The following is a 21,266-nucleotide window of genomic DNA, read 5'->3' on the forward strand; positions in this document are numbered from 1 at the left end:
AGAGCGGATACTTGCAGTCTTCTTAACACTGACATGATTCTATTCCACGGGTGTACTGTAGTTTCATGTGTCATTAACACGTGCATTACGTGCAGTAACATCTAACCTCGGTAACGAACAAATTTATGTGTTCTCATGTTGTTCGTTCAGTATTAATGATGTAATTTCATAACAGTGAAATATAATTTGTAAAACTAGTCTGGCAATTTTTTAGTTGAATTCCTGCAAACAAACTTACAGTCCCTCTGTACAATAATTATATAGAAATATAATCTAGTAAAAAAAATTGGTTGTCTGTAAAGTCGGTTTACGGACGATAGTTTAACGTGACAACGTCATACTTTTATGAATAAAATTGAATAATTTTATTGAATTATCACTATTTTGTATGGATACAAAGAAGGAGTGAAATGAAATCTACAATTTAATTGATAAATTTACTTTTATTTGCGCTCATTAATTCAAATATGTTTATTACTTTAACGAAGAGATTATTTTAACTATGACTTTTATACATGTTTGCTATTTAACTTTTCCAATCTGTGTTATTCTGTTATGGATAGGACGATTATAGGAAAAGTAGGAAACGAATGGGAGTGTTTCAAGGATGATGTGAAGGAAAATGGCTTACCCAACACCAAAATGCAGTCAAAAATAATATATTTGCGCCACGGACTCTGCAGCAATGCTAGGAAAAACTGGTTAGCAAAGAGCAATGAAAATGTTACATTGAAATGCTTGAAAATAGAATTACGCCACGGACTCGGTCGCAATGCTAGGAGGTTCAGGTTAACAAAGAGCAATATACATAAAATGAGCGTAACGGAACAATGTGCTTAACGGGACAATTTTTTCGTGCATGCAGCCGGCGTTCATAGATTTATTAGACGTCACGTCAAAAAAAAAACATTTGTGTCATTGCAAAAAGGAACCTTTTAACTTTTAATCTGAGTCTTACTCTCAAACTTTAACTTTAAAAAAAATTTAAACAAAATATTATTTGAAAGCACGCAGAATCACAGTATTATTAACTTAAACTAGCATTTATACTTTTAATAACAGACTTAAAAGAAAAAAAAATACGTTGTATAAATAATATAGTCGCAACAACCAGAGGCACACATTCAGCAGTTCGAGCCCCGACTGCCGTCTGAGCCCGGGTGGAGCGACGCTTGCCCGAAGATCGCCTCCCCACGGGAGAGTATCAAGTGAAAGTAACCTTAGCGCGCAATAAAATACAAAAATTTTAATTCTGTCGACGTCGAGTCCCGAAAGCACCGAAATAGCAGGGAATCGATTTTCAAGTATTCCCGGTTATTTTTTTAACCATGGCGCCGGGAATCCCCGGTACTTTCTCGGGACGTCTATAATGGCCCGTCTACAATAGCAATGTCATAAACTCTGTCCGAAGGACACTCGTCGCTGATTGGTCCACGTGACCCTCTGACGTCATACGTCAAGTGGGCGAAGGTCCGAACCTACCTGGTCCGAAGACATTCGTCAGTTTGAACGTTTTGTCCCAACCTGTGTACTTCGGACACAGAAAAAGAACAGAACACTCACGATATTTGAATTTCCGGTTCCCGTTTGAAAACGTAGTGTTTGTTTTTGTTATTGAAGGAAATGGAAGGTGTTGTAAGTCAAGAAGAGCCACTTTGCCTTACTGAATAAATATATAACATTGAACTCCCACAACTTTCATAAGTTCAATCTCAAACTACAAAGCATCAAAACAATAAACAAAAAACATTTGGTTTGGCACATTTACTGCGCTCTGGTGACAACTTTAGAAATCAATACATTCGGACATCGGACATCGCAATTGTGGACAGGGCAGTTTTCGGTGAGACAATGTGACGTCACTCACATTCGGATAAGGACACGGACTACGCACAGGTTCGGACTGTTGTAGACGGCTCTAAGGATCGGTTGCACCAATAACTGTTCGGATCCGAGATCGTAAGATCTTTGTTTCAGTGTGATCTCAAGTCGAGTCTGAGATCCAGTGTATATGTGTTGCACCAAAGTGAACTTACGAGTTCAAACATTCGATCTCACGATCTAGGTTTAGGTTGGTAAAGATCGATTGTAAAATGAAAGCACGTTTTCTATTGGCTACTGAATTACGTCTAGTCATAGAGAATTTTATTTAGCATGTTTGAAGTTCTTGCTGTAAATGTTGGCATCGTGATATTTACATACAAGCCTATTTGTTTATTGATTACAAACTTGTGGTCGGTTGTGAGTTTACTGGGGTACACGCGGGTACACATGACGATGGAAAAGAAAATTTCAGTACCTAAAAAAAGTTTTTTCTCTGAAAAAGAAAAAATCATGATTTGGTGCAAAAAAGACTGGATATTTTAGAGTGTAAGAGAACTGATGGCGTGTTTTGTAAGCAGAAGGAAGAAGCTTGGCAAGAATTGGCATCATATTTTAAATAACATTATGATGACAATTACTGTACTTCGGGCATACCTAAATATATATCGGCCTAAATTTCCTGTAAACTATTGTAAACAAACCAGTATCTATGCGAACACGACTACAAAACACAACAAACCAACGAAAAATACACAAGATCTCGGATCCCACTGCTCTGAACCATCAATTTCGGTGGTTCAAACAGAGGTTCACCTCAATCCTCTGTCAGAAGATGAACTCGAATGGTGCAATCCGTTTGTGTGACGATCCTGGTTCATTACCTCGTATGATCTCGGATCGACCAGTGATCTTCAATGGTGCAACCGGCCCTAAGAGGAGCGAAGTGGAGGAGGTTTCGCGTAATCGAGCGATGCGCTGCTGTCGCACCTCGCGAGAACACCCCCCATCCGCCTCCTACCTTAGCTTCTTCGCGCAGCTGCCGCGAAACCTTCGTGGGAGGTCTTCCGAGCGCGCGCCGACCCCAGCGGCGCTCAGACCTGCCAACTGATCCGGCCAACACGGAAACACACGAGGGGATGTTTTTTTTTTTTTGACGTGAATACGTCTTTAAAATTGCTTCCATAGCGGGAGGCAATAAAAAAAATAAACGAATGATAACAAAATCGGGGGATACAGTTTGGTGTTGCAGCTACATATCTATAATCTCAATACAAAAATTTTAATTACACCACTGGATAGCTAAAGGATCAAAGAATTCATCACGTCAAGTGAGGACTGTGACGCATCGCGCGCGGTGGAGGGAGGAAGCGCCGCCATTTTGAGGTCATTTTGCTGCGTTTCGAGATTTACATTTAGCATAACTTTTGACTCGGAGAAGCTACGTCGTTCGTCAGCTCTCGTCAAAATCTATCGATTACATGTATAAAACATTAGTTTAAAATAGTTACAGTGAATATATATATGCTGTTAAAATAAATATATATATATATTACCTGGTACTTACACATATTCACCTACAACACACGGCCGTGTCCATGACTGAGACACACACCCTATTTTTTTAACCTCCGTTGGGCTGTAAAAATAAGACAAACTTACATTACATAATAATTTTTATTACCAAAAGTTCAGCAGGTTCTTACTTATTTTTTTCTACATAATCGCCAAAACGATCGAGGCATTTTGTCATATCGTAACACAAGCTTCTCGATGCCTTCTTCGAAGAAGTTGGCCAGCGCCTGGCCCTCCCTCTCCCTCACGACGCCGCTATTGGTATACTGTGACATCACCATTTCGTTCATTGCAATGCCTTACGTTACACGAGATTTTTTTGTTTGTTTTGCTGTCTGGCGCGTAAACAAACAAAGCTGGTGGTTTTCCGACACGGGAACAGGCGACACACAATTTACCACGCGAGAAGCGTGGATTTTCAAGGTTGATGCCGCAAACATTTAATGACTGCCCTTGTGATTTATTTATAGTCATTGCGAATGCAAGCCGCACTGTAATCTGCAAGCCTCTAAAGTAGAATGGCCTGTCGGTCGGAATCATTGGGATTCGTGGTATAGGAACGTATTCTAATTTTGTACTTTCCTTTAAGAATTGATCTTTTAATTTTTAATGTTATTAACTTTTTTTTAATGTTCTTTAGTAGTGAAAATGTCTGTATTTTAGTTCCTGAGCTATTAGTTTAGGTTAGTTTAGAATTATAAGTTTATTAAGTATGATTTTTTGTGTTGTGTAGTACTACGGTTAAGTGTAAAAGAATGCTACAAGCATTAAGTCAATAATAACATACGGCAAGTAAGTATAATCTGTTGTCAGTTTATTGTTTTTTTTAATATTACTGTAATTCTACTTTACTGTTCTTTCATAAATAATTTTATTTGATTTTTCGTAATAGTATTTTAAAAATTCAGTACTTATTGTTTTTCATAATTTGGTTAAATTACTAATGTTTATTATTCTTGAAGTGTTGTTTTTGTAACACAATTTTTGCTGCACAGCAGAACACCACTTACATCACTATAAAGTTACACTTTAAAAAACAACTACTGCTAGTGACGAATCAACTTAATAGAAATTCTTTTGCAACTCCTCATGTCTGCCACGCTCGGAAAAGTCTTCATCATTGCAGCTGTTGAAGTTGAGATGTTTGCTCTCCGGACTATTTTTTTTCTTCCTTCTTCTTCGCTCGCCAAAGTTTCTTCTCCCCGAGGGAACCTGCCGCCTTCTCTTCACGCTCTTCACGCTCTTCACGCGCGAGCTCTGCCCAGTCAGCCTCATTCATCATCCCGCCGCGTGGAAGCGCGCCAGTTAGCCCGACACAATCATCAGCCGGGGCGGCGGGTGGCGTCAGAAGACACGTCGCAAGAGACCTTCGTACATAAGATCGTGGGGTTACCAGGAAGAACTTGATAACGAACGGGAACGGGTACGTGTATTTTCCTGTAAAACAACGACAAAAAATATAATCTTACTTGCCAAAGTAAGATACGTCCATAAGAAAATACGCTCTCCGCTTCACGACTGTATCCAGAAACGGTTCTCTTCGCCTTAGTCACTACAAAACAAACAAGATTCAAGTAACTGGTCCTACCAACGTATGTTTCTTCAACAACACCACGAGATGTTCAAGCGTGGACTTAATCATTCCTGTGCAAAATCAGGACGTTGTAATTTGTTAACTGCGGCTGCTGCCGCATTGCACCCTCTAACATAGTTGGTTACGATTTTATTTTCCAAGTTTAAAAATTAGCTTCCAGTGCTTTAAAGCGTGTAAAACAATCTTCTAATGAACGATAGAAGTTTCTAAAATATAGAGCAGTTTGCAATCTAGTCTGATGCCAAACATATAACGTAATTTCCCATATTCTGTATAAAGGCCGTTTCATACTGCTGTACGTAACAGGCGTTTACGAACTTTTATAAAGCCTTGCAATGATTATGTGCATTGTGCTACAATGTGAATTGTTATTGTAAATGGAACAGAAATATTCATGTAAAATAACAGCTAATTGCAAATTTGTACATTTACACGAAAACAACTGTATCACTACACAATAGTGTTTGCAGTAATACTGGGTTTGGTTTTATACACTGGCATTTATGCTTTGAGTTTGTACCAGTACTTCCAATAGTCAAAGTTATTTGTAAACCGTTCCCTGAATGAATTTCCTGTATTAACTGCGCTCATTTATAATGTTACGAACGCGGGAGACCAGACCACGCAGCCAGGTTCGGAGCTGGCTGGCGGTCCCGCACGGCCATTGACGTCACGCGCCGTCCGCTGACGTAAGGCATGCCACACGTGCCTGGCCGGATTGCCAGGGTCATCGCTACCCTCATTCCCCCATCTGCTCCCGCGCATCGTCCAGCCTCGGCGCTGTCATCCGTCGCGGAAACATTATCGATACTGTCCGGTATCGATTAGTTTTTCTTTCGACATCGATACTCTTGTACTCGATACTTTTAATTCAATACTTTTTTTTTTTTGCCCACATTAGTTCTTTTTCGACTGGTATCGTATCGAATAATAAAAAAAGTGTTTTCAGAGTGACTTTAGAGCATAAAACAACCGGTATAGATTTTTGAAAGCACTCAAGGGACTTGCATTGCACTTTTATCTTCATTTACCCCATAATGTTATGGTCACAGTTTCCCCATGCACGACAAGACTGCGCGCCAGTCCAGAGGCAGACACCGCGCTAGAAGCACCAGCGAGCGTCGCACTTATCATCCCGCCTCACAAACACAGATACACCTCTGGACTAGGCGGCAGAAGAGTCGGGCTGGCTCAGCATACTTGCTCGATGGAGCAGTCCCAGGTAGCCACCGCTGACTGCCACAGGGCTGTCATCACCGCCGTATCGGCCCATCAAGGTCCGAGTACCCGACATTGTCATCGGACCCCGGAGCCCGGTTGTAGGAGCACCAGGCAACGGAACGCTGCTTACAACCTCCACTTTTCACGTGTAATATTTATTTAATTCTAGGTGTTGACAACAAACGAGACTGAGCTGAGAAGCTTTATTTAAATTTATTAATTTCCCATGTGGCCGTTGTTTGTAACTTATAATTTTACTTTAAATTCGTGGGGGGGGGGGGGGAAATTATGTTTTTACGTAATATTATCATCTGAACAGTTGGCCAAAAATGTTGTCACTTTAGGTACTTATTTGAATTTGAATTTTTAGGTTCGCAAAATTTGTTTGGTTGGTTACTTTATTTTGGCTGGGCCGGGAAGGTTTGCACCGTGGCCGGTCCTCTGGCACGGAAGAAGCGTGGTCGCGGGGACACACCTTGCGGTCACCCTGCTTCCCTCCCGGGGGGGGGGTGGGGGGTAGGTGTCGCCTGGCGCCCCGGGAGAGACCTACCGGCAGCTCTCTCGCCAACCCCGGGCTCGTGGGAGCGGAAGTTGCGGGCGCGCGAGGGGGTTATGCTTCCGGTGAAGGTTGGCCGGGGCCTGAAGACGAGCCGCTCCTTCCTGCAGGTCGCCGGGTCGTAGCCCCTCCCTTGTGGAGGGGGGGGGGGGGGCGAGGTCCCAGGATGTTGCGGCCGACACCGACACCAGGCCTACTCCCCTCGGGGGCGCATTCCTCCGTCAGCCAGCTCTCCTTTGTCGCATGTGCCACGTGACTCGTCTCGAGTTGCAGCGCCAGTAGTCCACATATACTTTTTTTTTTTTTTTTTAATTTTAACCAATTTTCACGACAGGCGACAAGGCAATTGAAGAACCATAGCTAGTCTCAAGCACAGGCTGAAAAAGAAAAGGGGGGTGGGGGGGGGGGGGGTTTGTCTGTAAAATCGGTTTACGGACGATAATTTTACGTGATAACGTCATAAGAAAACATTGAAGAAAAATTGCAGACTTTTTTAATTTTCAAAAATTATTTACAGTTTTTGATAAATTTAATTTAAATAATTTGTTTAAATATAATCACGAACAATTATTTAAAAAGCCCGCCTTAACCTGTTTTATATTATAGAAGATTTTCTCGCACGGTGGTTGGCTGGTTCTTGCACGCTCGGCTCAGGCGGAATGTGACAATTTTTCGTGCGTGCAGCCGGCGTTCATCGATTTATAAGACGTTATAACGTTCAAAAATCATCTTTGGAACACCTATTTACTATGATCACTTCGCGGCTTACCTTCTGCTTGAATCTGCGTGTGAATGTGTGAGTGAATGGTGTTAATGTAATACTAATTGGAAACGCTGCAATTTTTTAAGCGTTAATTACTTTTCAGCACATGTATGCCTGCGCTTATTTTTTAGTTACCTGTAAATTGACTTTTTGGTTAAATTTCGTAATGGTTACCTCTTGTCTTTGAACATTTTGTTAAAGTTTAATTAAGTCTGCTTTCTATCTCATAACTATTTTTGACATTATGTTTATATTATCCTTATTTTTGTAACATTTTAATGTATGATGTAATAGAAAATGTGGTCAAGTGTAAGGAAAGGTGTCTCGTCTTAACTCCACACTAATTAGGACGATAATAAATAAATAAATAAATATATAAATGTCACAGAAAAACCTCTATAATGGACCGCCCAGACGAACACAGTGATCTGACAACAACGAGGAGGCAGTTTAAACAACAGAACATTCGGACAAAGGACAACATTGCACAACAACACAGCAACAAACAAGACGAACTCAGCGATGAAAATAAACAATTATTCTGGACAACACGACACAAACAAATAGTAGGCTTCCTAAAATACCTAATACATATTGATTCTACAAAAAAAAATTATTCTATTCACACACTACTTTGATTAGTCATTATATTAAAACACACTGACTGGATCGAACCGCCAGATGGACAAAAAAAAAGTAGTAGGTAGGTGCTTTAATATATTTTGTTTCCTCAAAACTAATTTTTTCAAATTTTTTTAATACGCTATTTTTAAGCAATAAAAGTATGGTAACACCCGTTAGATACGTAATAATTTATTTAATGATGGTGTGGTTTAAATTCATAAATTAAGAGCCAAACATGTATTTGAATTTTATACTGAGTTTCAATACCAGTTACCTTTTTCTAGTTTTTTTAAAATTGTTATTTTTCGGTTTGTTTGATTATACCAGGTTCTAGAGCACGAGTGCATTGTTGGATACAATGACATGCAAAAAAATAAAAATGGGAAAGGCAAGGACTAAGTAATCAGTCGGTCAATCAGACATATCGATCAATTTCATTAACAGTGACTTGCAATTTCTGTGATTTATTTTTAACAAACGTTCAACCATCTGAGAATTATTTGACGTTTTTGGAACGATCGAATAGGACAAACTAATTTTAATAATTATTTAGCTGATGCAATCGTCCGTTATGTCCGTAAGCTAAGCGGAACGACGCCTTAGATAAGTGAATCAACTCATTCCTGTTCACAATGGCAGGACAGCAGTACAGACTACTTGGGTTCGCTTTGTTTGCCGTCAGTACGAGTTGCTATTACCGCCTAATGATAGCTGCAGAATAAAAACCACTTTCAAGATAAAGATCCTCCAACCCAAAACTATTAAACCAGCATCGCTTATGAATACCATTTAACACTTTAAGATACTGTCAGTAATGAAACTTGCAACGAAGCAGAACATGTAGTGAGCAGAATAAGACAATATTCTATGGATATTAGAATAAACTGTAGTGATAATCATTGCGTCAAGGTTCTAAATCATTTTTGCTGCATCCCAAAAAATGTTGATATTTAATATAACCCCAAATGTTATTTTAATCAACTATTCTCGAATGTGGTAGGGAAGTAAAACACAACATTTTGTTTTCAAGTGAGAAAAAAGGCAGACCTTACAGTAAGTCGATGGTTTTATTTGTCCCGTCTCTCCACAGTGATGCATTCCATCGCTGTTACATGTCACCATGTCTACCCTCATCTATCTTTTATTGTTGGTTTCAGCAATTTTTAAGCCATAACGGATTTGTATCATTTAATATGAAAAATTTGCCTTCGTTAAAGCGCATGTCACACATTATGAGTTTTACAAAACTAATAACATCATTACAGTTGTATTCATTCCTTAAAAAAATGAATTCAGTGCTAAACGCCAATTGCTTTACAGGGAAAACTATCTAGAAACTAGTCGCGTATAGCTTCAGGCATTTTAAAACTAAACTATAGAAATGTGTTATGGTCTAAACACTGTTAAAACAAAAATAGCTTCTTCTTTTTCAGTTCCTACTCTGTAATTTTCGTTTTGAATTTGGAACAAAAATATTTATGTAAAATTACAGATGTTTAACAAATGTGTACAATTTCATGAAAACAACTGTATCTCTACTAAATATATTTTTCAGTAATACTGGGTTGTCCCAGTACCTCCAATAGTTAAACTTATTTGTAAACGTACCCTGAATAGCTTTCCAGTATTAACTGCGCACATAATAAGCATGATAAAACAAAACGAAGTCAATTCGTTGAATATTCAATTATATTTTCGCTCAATTGAAATTAAATAAAAAAATACTCAGTATTATTTCGAACAAATGAATTTCATGTATGTGAAAAAAAAAAAAAACATAGCCACGTCTTGTACAAAGTCACAATATCTTTCTTGTAGCAATACCAACTGCTTCTCGGAAACTGGTTTCCAAAGGAATCTTAAGTGAGAGTACAGAAAAAAAATTATCTCCGTGTATCTGGATGGGCTACGATGGCGTTTTAGAAAGAGAACTGATAAGGTGTATTGTTTGACGTGACAACGTCTAATAAATCGATGAACGCCGGCTGCACGCACGAAAAAGTGTCCCGTTACGCTCATTGTACGCTTGCGCCGCATCTATCTCTCTTCCACTCGATTGGAACAACCATCGATTTGACTTTTTCGAGACACATTAAACTTGAAACACTCCAATTCGTTTCCTACTTTTCCTATCATTTACCCAGCAAACTGTGAAAAAATTACAACCTAAATTATTATTTTTTAGTTGCAATTTAAATAAATTTTTGGGTCAACCATGGTAAAATAATTATAATTAGTACAGCCGGAGCACCAGTGCTTCGCTAAGGCAGACTTACATAAGGCAAAACACACTCGCACTGCTCACTACACATGCATCCTCCTCGTGGGTGCGCCACTGTCGTTGCATAAGCCGTTGCCATGGATACGCAGAAGGCATCAACAATGCAAAAGCTCGTAGTTATGGAAACTAAAAAATAATCACCAATGAAATGGCAAAATTTCATCAATTCTTGCTAATCTTTTGTGGTAGGTGTATTAAAGCTCCACCCGCGTTGCATCTAGTACAAGGGTCATTCGAAACTGAACCTCCCTTTAATATGAATGAACTTGAAGTGGGCGGTGGGGGGTTCTCACCTTATATATTTGTTGCGCTTCGTAGTTGAAAAAAAAAAGTGGTTTTATTGTTGTATACCTCCGGCTCCCATCATCATAAGGAGATAAAATATACACCAGTTTTTATGTCTAACAATAAGCTTTTTAACAAAAAAAAGTTTCATCGAAACCGGTCCAGTAGTTCTTGCGTACTGCTCGAAAAAGCAAACAAACAAACAGACAAACCGACACACACTTCTGTTTTTTTTTTTGTTTTGTTATATCTCCGGCTTCCGTCGTCGTAGCGAGATAGTGTATATACAAGTCAGATCATAAGCTTTTGAACACAAAAAATTGTAAGCAAAATCTTTTTAGTAGTTTTTGCGTCAACCTTGAACAAACAAACAGGCAAACTACAGTTTTATAATAGTATAGATGATAATTTATTTTTTTATTTTTTTCGTTACCAATAATTATTGTTAAAAATTATATATGTTAAATATATGTGTAGAAAATACACGTATTCTATAAAAACGGCGCTTGGCTGAACTGTAGGCCTACGTGGATGAATAAACGAAAGCAAAAAACACTGTACAAAGAGTCCCGCAAATGTCTCTCTATTTGTTACTCGTTATTCTTCTTCCCCTCCCGACCACGAGGACTCACCGCTGAGCGTTGCACTTTTGTTACGCTCTGTAGAGTCACCTCCTCGATGTACCATTATCGGCTCCACCAGTCGAAACTACCGGAAAGATAAAGAGTGGAAACTAGTGCTTTAACTAATGCTCGTATTTTCTTTGTAAATCCGGGAACTGTGCGGTATATAGAGGCAACCTAACAACCTAAAAAAAAAGTTGAAGTTTCGAAGTAATTATGGCAACCTTGTTTTTTTTTTTTTGTGGTCGTTGGTTGATGGGAATATTAACCACATTATGTTTAAGATTATTTATTTTGTAATACGCAGGAACTAAAACGCCATGTTAAAATGCTATGCGGTTTTTAATTTTTTAAAGTAAGCTTCATCTTTACTTTAAAAAATTAAAAACCGCATAGCCGCAAAATATGTTTGTTTATATCATAATCCAAGTTTCTAGTGAAAATAGTAATACTTGCATACGTCTACTAACCTTACCTTTGACACAAAATTAATATTTATGGTATGAAAACAATATTCATTTACAAAAACGTTCAAATATATTTAATTTAAAGCACCATTATCACGTGTTTCGTGTCCAACAAACATATAAATGGCTTCGTTTTTGCAGCCATGCCTATTTCATTGCTACCAAAATAATTAAACCTTGACAAAAAATAATTCAAAGCATACTAATTTTTCCATTATACTTTATAAACCACTCTGTTAACACACCATTTTATAAATTCTGAAATAAGGCTGTTTGTAAAATTATGTTTTAATTTATATTATTATGTTTAACAAATTTATATAATTTCCTTATAAAAAATTAAATATCGATGTTGGTATTTCTCAGTCGTACAGTTTTTTCAGTGACCATCATATTCCGCCTGTACAGTTGCGCTCCCCCGGTGTGAGCGGAGTTGGGGACCGAGGGAACAGCTGTTGCGACGGCCACCCGCCCCTCCTCTCGTCCGTGGATCACAAGGGTGTGACCACGGCTCACAGCTGTTCCGCCTCGCGTCTCTCCCCCCCCTTCTTCCTGGCCCGAGCGCTTCCGCCCTCTCCAACTGCTCCTCATTTCACGTCCTCGACTGCCGTCGACTCGCGTCACAAGTCACGCGCTGTTGAGGTTAGCGCTGCCAAATGCCGCGCCGAACACAACCTTCGGGCCCAAAATATATATGCCCACCTCCCTCCCTCCCCCCACCCACGCTCTTTCCGCGCCACAGGCGCCGAGCTGCGTCCGCGAAGCTCCCGGGAAATATTTCCCTGAGACCGTGAGCCAATTGCTTCGTAACTGGTTTGTTTTGAATAGTTCGCTAGGGTTTGACGTAACGCCGCCACGCCCAGAGTTGGGGATCTCACGTGATATTTTTTCTTCATTATCTCGTAAATTTCTTTGAGCTGAGGGCTATTTCTGTAAAATTATTTCTGTAAAATTAACAACATACATCTATTTCGTTTGTTGTTAGGCCTACATCACAAATATTGATGTGTAACATCTTAGCTCTCGGTGTACGGCATTCGGTGGGAGTAATTTCGCGAATGTAACGGAAGTCGCATCGTGTAACCGCAACGCCGCCATCTGTCGCCGATGGCGTGAACTAAAGTTCACAAAGCTAAAGGCAAACTTTATAGTGTTAACAGTTTAATGAATTTTAACAAGATGGGCAGTATTTTAATAAAATTCACTGTCGAAAATCAGATCCAAACCCAGGAATTTTTTTTTGTGGCTTTTCTTGGAGTCATTTCACTATATAGTTTAAAATTTCGATCAGCTAATTAAATGATAGTCGACGTAGCTGTTCCGGCAATTAATTCTAGCGGCGGGTGCGGAACCTAATAGTGATACGGGTTAAGAGATGTAGTTGAAAACATAAATTGCGTATAGCTATATTTATCACGCTTGGCATGATTTTAAAGAATTCTACCTTAAATCTCGTGGCCGGGTTTGTATTATGATGTACTCGCAACATGAGAACACATGTATTGGCTTGTTACTGAGGTTAGATGTTACACGTGTGTTTTTTTTTAAATTCAACATTTATTTACTGTGTTTAATATAATATATGTGAAGCACCGCGGAAGTGATAACAATTGCAAATACTTGCTCAGCCATTTAACCCCCATGCATAGTAAATATCTGTTGAAAATATTTGTTAACGAATGACAAATGCAAGAGACTTGTAGTGACAAAACTACAGAACGTAACTAACAGTAATGAGGATAAAAAAAATAGATAACGGCGTGTGAGACCAGAGCTGCCGCTATCGGGTCCAACAACCGACCCAGTTGGAGTCCGAGTGTCTGTGCTCATTCACGTTCGGGTCATGCCGTGATATTCGGGATAGATACCCCACGTGAGCGTTGCGATCTGTTCAACTGCGTTCTGAGATTAGTACTGAAACTGTGCGTTTGTGATTTCACTTAAATAAAGAACACGCACTGGTACATTAAAAAAAAATCATTTTGACGTTAATTCGATGAACGTCTTATGTTTCGTACGGGTAAAAAAAAGGGGGAAGGGGGTTCCATGACAGAATCTAGGTGACTCGAAAATAGGCTACCTTGAAACACCCACTAGGTCAAACTATACACTCGAGGGTAATAATAACTACAGCATCGTAAAGCCCTCTCTGACGGCAACGGGATACGCTGGCGCCAACGCTAACACCCCCCCCCCCCCTCTATCACACGCGTCGCCCGGCAAGGGCGTAACCACTCTAAAATGCGTCGTAGGCGCGGCTAGCGTTCAGGTGCAAGCGAGCTAGCAACGAAGTACTTGGTCGATTTGCTCCAAACAAGTTTTATTCTTTACGTTAGAGTTTAAACTACGTGGTTTTAAAAGAAAATACTTCAATATGTTGTGCATAATATTTTCTTCAGCAAGCAGCAAGGAATAATGCCCAAACCAAAAGTAAATAAATCGAAGAAGCAATGAGTGACACTATTATCTGTCGTTTTCACGTCAGAAACGTTTCACAACAATGTTTCACTGAAACGTTGCATTAAAATTCGGCCTTGTAATTTTACTTTCTTCGCGACCAAAGAAGTTTAACTTCAAAACGAGTGACAAATGCATGAAATCAGCTCGCAATAGTCAAAATTTACTATAGTAGTAACAACTAAAAAAAAAAAATTATGTGTAACATTTCGCTGAAATAATTTGGCGATAGCAACAAAACTCACGGTGGTGTAGTACTTCATTCAATTAAACAATCCAGACGTTCAGTGTTTCATATTAAGCAATTTCTCTATTATTTAAAATAAAAATTTTTATTTAGCTCCAACTACAAAGACGTATACAACCTTTGGGAAGCTATTCAGACCTCAAATTGTATAGAGGTTTTCATTTATTTTGTTGTGATTGCCCTGCAGCCGAAATTTGTCTGTCGAATTCAGACTAATTTTGTATATCGTAAATACACTGGAACGAATAATATTGTGCCAGTTTAGAATACATCTGTTAGAACATGTACGCAGTTCTAAGTGACACATTACTAGAAGGTGAAATCTGTTTGAAAAAAAAAAAAAAAACTACGTTCCCACCAAGCCGGTCTTGATTCGATTCTCGGCGGGCATCGAACCCGAATTTTCAACATGTATGAAACATGGCGGACGTTATCGCGAGTTGGATTTTTTCTCTCTCTTCACGCCGTCGACGCATCTTGATTACGAAATTTTGCTATTGCGTTGTCTATACTTTCCTCCTCTCCGTGGCAACGGCAATCGCATTGTTGATTGCTTCTCCGTCTCCTGGCAACGGCTGTTGTCTCTTCGATTTCAAGTGAGTTTTATCACCGAGGCACGTGGAATATCATTTTGCGTTGCAGGTATTAACGTTTGGAATCGCAATGTTTTTCACATGGTTACAATTATACGTGGCTCGCTCAAGATTCGGTACTTCGCATAATTTGTTTACGTTCCGGATGGACAAGCTAAAAACACCGTGTACTATCAAGCTCTGTAATAAAAGGATATATATATATATATTTTTTTTTTTCTTGGTCGTTCCTTTGCTAAATAAATAAAATATACTGTCGACATGATATTTCGAGAAAAAAAAATCTATCCACATTTCACTAACAGAAGCTTCATCACGGTGCGTAAAGGCCGGGAAATGGTGGGTACTTCAGCTATAGCATGTCTCATCCTTAGATTTCAGTGTGCACTTTAATGGCCAATAACTCTCTTTCTCTTTTCAATCCACAATGTAAGCTGTTAGAGCTGTCCTTGTTTCAATGTGCTCTGTTGACTATATACATAAAGAGCACGAAATTCTTGGACACAACTTTATAATGTAACGAAATATTTTTAATGAACAAAAAAAATTAAATCAATATTATCAGATGATTCTCTTGAATTACAAGGAAATGTATTTTCAAAATTCTCATTTCATAATTTACCTCAGACGGCCGTCTTGCTGATCCAGGGATCTCAGACGTGCCATACTTATAAAAAAAAACACTAAAAGTCACCATCTTGTTTTCAACAATTGTTGCGTTCAAATTTATACATAATGTAATTGTGAAAAGGTTGGCTCTGTTTGACCATAGTAGGCATATAATTAATGAAATATCTTGTTATTAATAATGACTAATTGCTTTAAAAATTTCTCATGTGAAATAATAATTAATGTTTAGAATTACTTTTTTTTTCAGAGTGTATACAACTGTGATAATGCTGTCATGAGAAAATACTTATTTTTCTTAGAGAAATAAATAAATAGTAAAACTGAAAAAAAAAAAAATGAAATTTTATTATGCCTGCCCTGCTCTCTTTATTCCAGGTGTGTAGGTTTCCAGCTGTCTGCCAGTCAGTTTAGTGTTTTATTAATTATATTTCCAATAAAAAAAATTTTTGTTCAGCTCCAACTTCGAAGACGTGTATCAGCCTTGGGAAGCAACTAAGGCCATGGATCGTATGGATGTTTTCAACTTATGCTGCCGTGATAAACCCGAGGCCGAAGTTCGGTCTAATTCAGACTCATTCCGTGTAACTTGGCGCCCCTCCCTGCAGGTCGCGACACGCGCGCGGTGATAACTCCCGCCGGTGCCTGGGGGAGGGAGGGGTGCGTGGGTTCCCGAACTGGCTGCTCGTTGAACCGCCGCGAGCGGCCAAGTGGGGCGGCGGCGCTAGCGCGTGGACCCGACCCGACAAGGGGTGCAGCGTAAAACCCTGATTACTAGAGACTGGAAAAATTCGCGATTTCGATGACGTCTAGGACAGTGGCGTAGCCAGGATTTGTGTATGGGGGGTGTTAAGAAGCCTGCCCCCCCCCCCCCCCCCCCGTATTAAAGCGGTGGGTCCGGGGGTCCTCCCCCGGGAAAATTTGGATTTTAAGGTGTAAAATAGTGGTATTTTAGCTGTTTTCGGTACTTAAATTTAAATATTGTAATGGTAAATTTTTATTAATTTTTAATATGAAATTTGTTTGAGTGATGAATAAGAAATTTAATTAAATATTTGGGGCTAGGGGGGGGGGCGTTTGGACCCCTAAAACCCCCCCTTGGCTACGCCCCTGCTCTAGGATAGACTCCACAATCCCCTACACTCTCAGGCAAATGCCACCCGCTCATTGGCTACTGACTCGTGACACCTGCCAACTGGGACGCTTGCGATTCGATACCTTTTTTGGTTGAAGGTTTCCCATTGGCTCATAGTCCTTCAGATAAACTGTGAGTCAATCACAGAAGCAATATAAAGGCACAGTTGTTTGGATTATAGCATATCATGAAATGAACCAGCGAATTTTTCCGGTCTCTACGGATCACTGACGAGCGGCGCGAAGCCGTCGCGCCAAATCGAAAACACTCGAAGTTTTTTTTTTTTTTTTTTAATTTATCCACAAGGGAGAGTTACAGGAACAGAATAAAAACATTTTGGTTTCAACTTTTTTAATTTTTTTATTTTTAAATGTAACATCTTAGTGCATGGTATACGGAATTTGGTAGGAATAATTTTCTGAATGGAACGGAAATGCGTAACCAACGGTGCTGCCATCTGTGACGGACGGAGCGAACCAAAGTTCACAAAGACAAAGCAGTTAAAGTTAAGCACAAGTTTTACGGTAAAATGAGCGATAAAAATTATATTAAATCAAAAACGTTTAGCGTGAAATTCGTAATACTTGCCCGAAATAAAAAAAAACGTTCTTACAATATTATCTTTGAAAGACAGAGAAATATGCATACCGGGTCCATACCGGGCATTGATATTATCTTTGAAAAATAAGATTACATCAAGTTCTTACAATGCTCCAAAACAACCTAGCGGATGAGTCTGATCCCGAATACGCCTTACCAAACCATTAAGTTGTGTTAATTTACAAGTTAATAAAACGGCATGACAAATAATAAGTAAAAATATTTATTTTGTTGTTTACACGTATCTTATCAACAAACAATATTTTATTTTTATCGGAGATTTGCCTAGCTGCCATATACGGTGAACGTAATAGATCCCTTGTTAATGGTAAGCGACTAAGATAAATCACAAATTCATCAATTAATTTAACTATGGCATAGTAAAATCAAATGGATTTTATTTCAAATAATAAATAAAGCACACGTTTAAAGTTAAAAGCATAATATTACGATATATGAGAAATATTTTAGATAAAATTGTTATTTCGTCTGAATTATTTTATATTTTGTTTTGTCTGAAAATTATAATATTTACTAAAACAATTTGCCCCACTAGTTTTAAGAATTTAATGTTTATTATCTTAAGCCGAAAATATAAATACCAATTCTAATAACTGTGGTCAGTACGAAGAATTGTTCTTCTTTACTTAGTATTATTCTCTCCAACACACACACATAATAAAATTAATAACAATCTAGGTAGAAGATACATTGTTTGTAGCTGATACTTTGTCACCAGTGAACCCCAAGTCAATATCTCGCATTTCGTTTTGCCTGAAATGCTGAGTCACTCGAAGGGCTGACGAGTAAACTATTTCGCTGAAGCTATTCTTTTCTTCGAACTGAGGCAGCTAGACGCTAGCAAGGGACAAATTCCACCGTCGCTCTTGCACAGTGACACCATCGGAATATGGGTTATATAAAGTATATTGCATTCTCAGAATAATGTTACTGCATCATAACACGAAGGGCATTTCAGTGACTAAGCATGTGCATGGCCGTCAATGGTAAGAGCACGTAAACTAACGCTGAGTCACTAAAGAATTTGATTACTGGCAAATGTTGCAACACACGAAAATTGGGCGGTGTCATGGAAAAAAAAAAAACTTTTTTTTTCTTTCGAAAACCTACATAAAATTATTTACTGGACGTAAGAAAATGTGTACATAACACTTAAAATTTGCCACATGCTTAATGCTGGACTAACACGCTTTATTAAGAAGTTTTATGCTGATATTACCCATTTTGAGTATTGACTACATACTAAGGCAAAAAGATTGAACAACGTGTTGAAAAAAAAATTACATTTACAATATTACAATAGAGAAACACGAAATACATACGAAAGGTTACCATGAATGGAAAAACCATATAAAATGGAATCGTTGGGGTTTGGAATTAAAACTAGAAATGGCTGGCAAACATACGCGATTAAAATTGGCGTTCTCAATTACTTGTCAACGATTTGTTCTTAATCTTGAAAAAAAAATGCAAATAATATTTTATCTCACAATTAAGTCATATTATTTTAATACTTTTTTATTTTATAGCAGTTTACAATAAATACGACACAATTAAACAAAACACGTTTTGCCTAATACTTACTCTACAACGCAGCGTTTAGGGCTTGTGTAGATAAGCAGTTACATGGGATTTTTGTAATTTCTTTTGCATTAAATTAAAATAAGGAACTACATTAACATAGTACTTAATACCCATGGTGACATACACATATTGTTCATATTGTCCACGTTAACAAAAATCTCACGCATTATGTAGTTTTTTTATCACTATATTCCGCAATTATTCTCTAGATATCACTCTTTTTTAAATAAATCATATTTATTAATGAAAAATTCAACATTAAATTTATTGTTTGTATTTGAGAGCATCGCGAGCTTGCTCCACCTAGGAAATGAGCCTCTTGAGACGAGACACACATTAAATCAGGGCATTTCTCTTCCTCCCTTGCAAGCACCACTTAGCCCTCCACCCCACACATGCTCACACCACCCCTCACACTTAATTACGCCATTACCTGACCCTTTCTTCCGCTCTCGGAATAAATCAGCAGCGATTAGGCTGGGGAGGGAGCTTGGAAGTATTGTATCTACAGAAACCAGAATACACCCAAAGACATTTTTTTCTAAGCTGCATCAAGATGCGAGATTATTATCAAATCATGCATTTTCAAAGTGATACATATTTTTCAATACTTACTACAAACGTAATAAAAATACCTAGGTGTAAAAACAATGTTTACAGCAACCCGAACAATTAGTGTTGGTAATCTTATATCTTTAAACGAGCAATTCTTGTATATAGGAATCTGAATCTCGGAAACCGCTCCAAATATTTTCATGAAATCGGGGGCGATAAATCGATCTAGCTAGGATTAATTTTTAGAAAATGTCGTTTTATTTGTGTTTTCAATAATCAACTTTATCGATAATCAACTTAAACATAAATGACTCCTCCTGACATCATCTATTGGCGAGTAATAATACCATTTTTTCTAATTGGGAGAAACTAACTGCTTTAACGACACAACAACCTAAAGCTACTCCAGTAGATGGCGTTGTTAAGCATCACTAAGCCAATGAGTGTTTGGTTTGAGGTTAGACCAAGAAAATCAATTGTTTACTTATATTATTTGTGCCTTTTTAACTCATGTGTTCACTTAAAAATGCCTAAACGTTCTTTGAAAAAAACCGCTTATTATTATGTCGGTAAGATCAAAAAATATAATTTATATTTCATCATTTCATCAGTATGTAATTCCCATTTAAATATAATTTTCTAAAAAACACAATTTACCAAAAAAATAAAATAAAAAATACCGAGCAAAGCTCGGTCATCCAGGTACTGACTTTAATCCGGCATCACATGGTTCAGCACTACGATAATCATGCTTATAATCGAGCCGCTCGCTTTCATATTACAGCGCTGCCGGTATTTTTAGTTCGCTCAGACCCTTTCGTTACTGTCGGCTTTCATTACAGTAGATTTTTCCTATTTTTTGGCAGGTTAAATTTCCGTAATTATTTTTTTTTTTTAGAACGTGGCACCATATTTATATTGTTACGGATGGGAAAAACGGTATTGTAAGGATAGTGGAATTAATTTTAACTGTTTTATTTACATTACTAATTAACTCATCGCACTTAAAAATGTCTGATTACATATCACTAAGAGTCTGTCCAGTCCACAGTTCGCACTCCTCACCGGAGCCAGGCTTATCTAAATTTTTATTTTTATTGAGCAGCTTTTACAAAGAAAATCGACCCTTATGTTAGATATTTATTGGTATTCCCCCTTTGAAAATATATTTACGTTCGATAGTCCGGCAAAAATCGCTAGTCCGTCTTAACCATGGTCCCGAAAGTACCGGATCAAATACATTTCACTGCATAACATACAACGGAAAATATTCTTCATGATCGGAGTTAACGACGGGCGTTAACTATTCATCAAAATTTTCCTAAAAAAAATTGGTCAAGTTGTTTATCATATTAACATTTTTTTTTAAAGATTACTGATTTTCCCCCCGTGAAGTGGTAAACGTTCAGTCGACTGTCAACTTCTTGATTAACGCGCACACCTTCCTCTCCGATATCACCACTCCCCCCCCCCCCTCCATCCCACAATTACACATTTCCTGACCTCCTTTTCCTTTCTCAACCAGTGAACCATCGTATAACAGTGAAGTGAAGGGAATTAGTGCAACTTTCGTCAATTGAGAGCAAACATCGAATCACAAAGTGGATCTTACCGCAAGTTCATACTGCGTGAATGTT

Source organism: Bacillus rossius, chromosome 6 (genome assembly GCF_032445375.1).
Source record: "Bacillus rossius redtenbacheri isolate Brsri chromosome 6, Brsri_v3, whole genome shotgun sequence".
Classification (NCBI taxonomy): Eukaryota; Metazoa; Arthropoda; class Insecta; order Phasmatodea; family Bacillidae; genus Bacillus; species Bacillus rossius.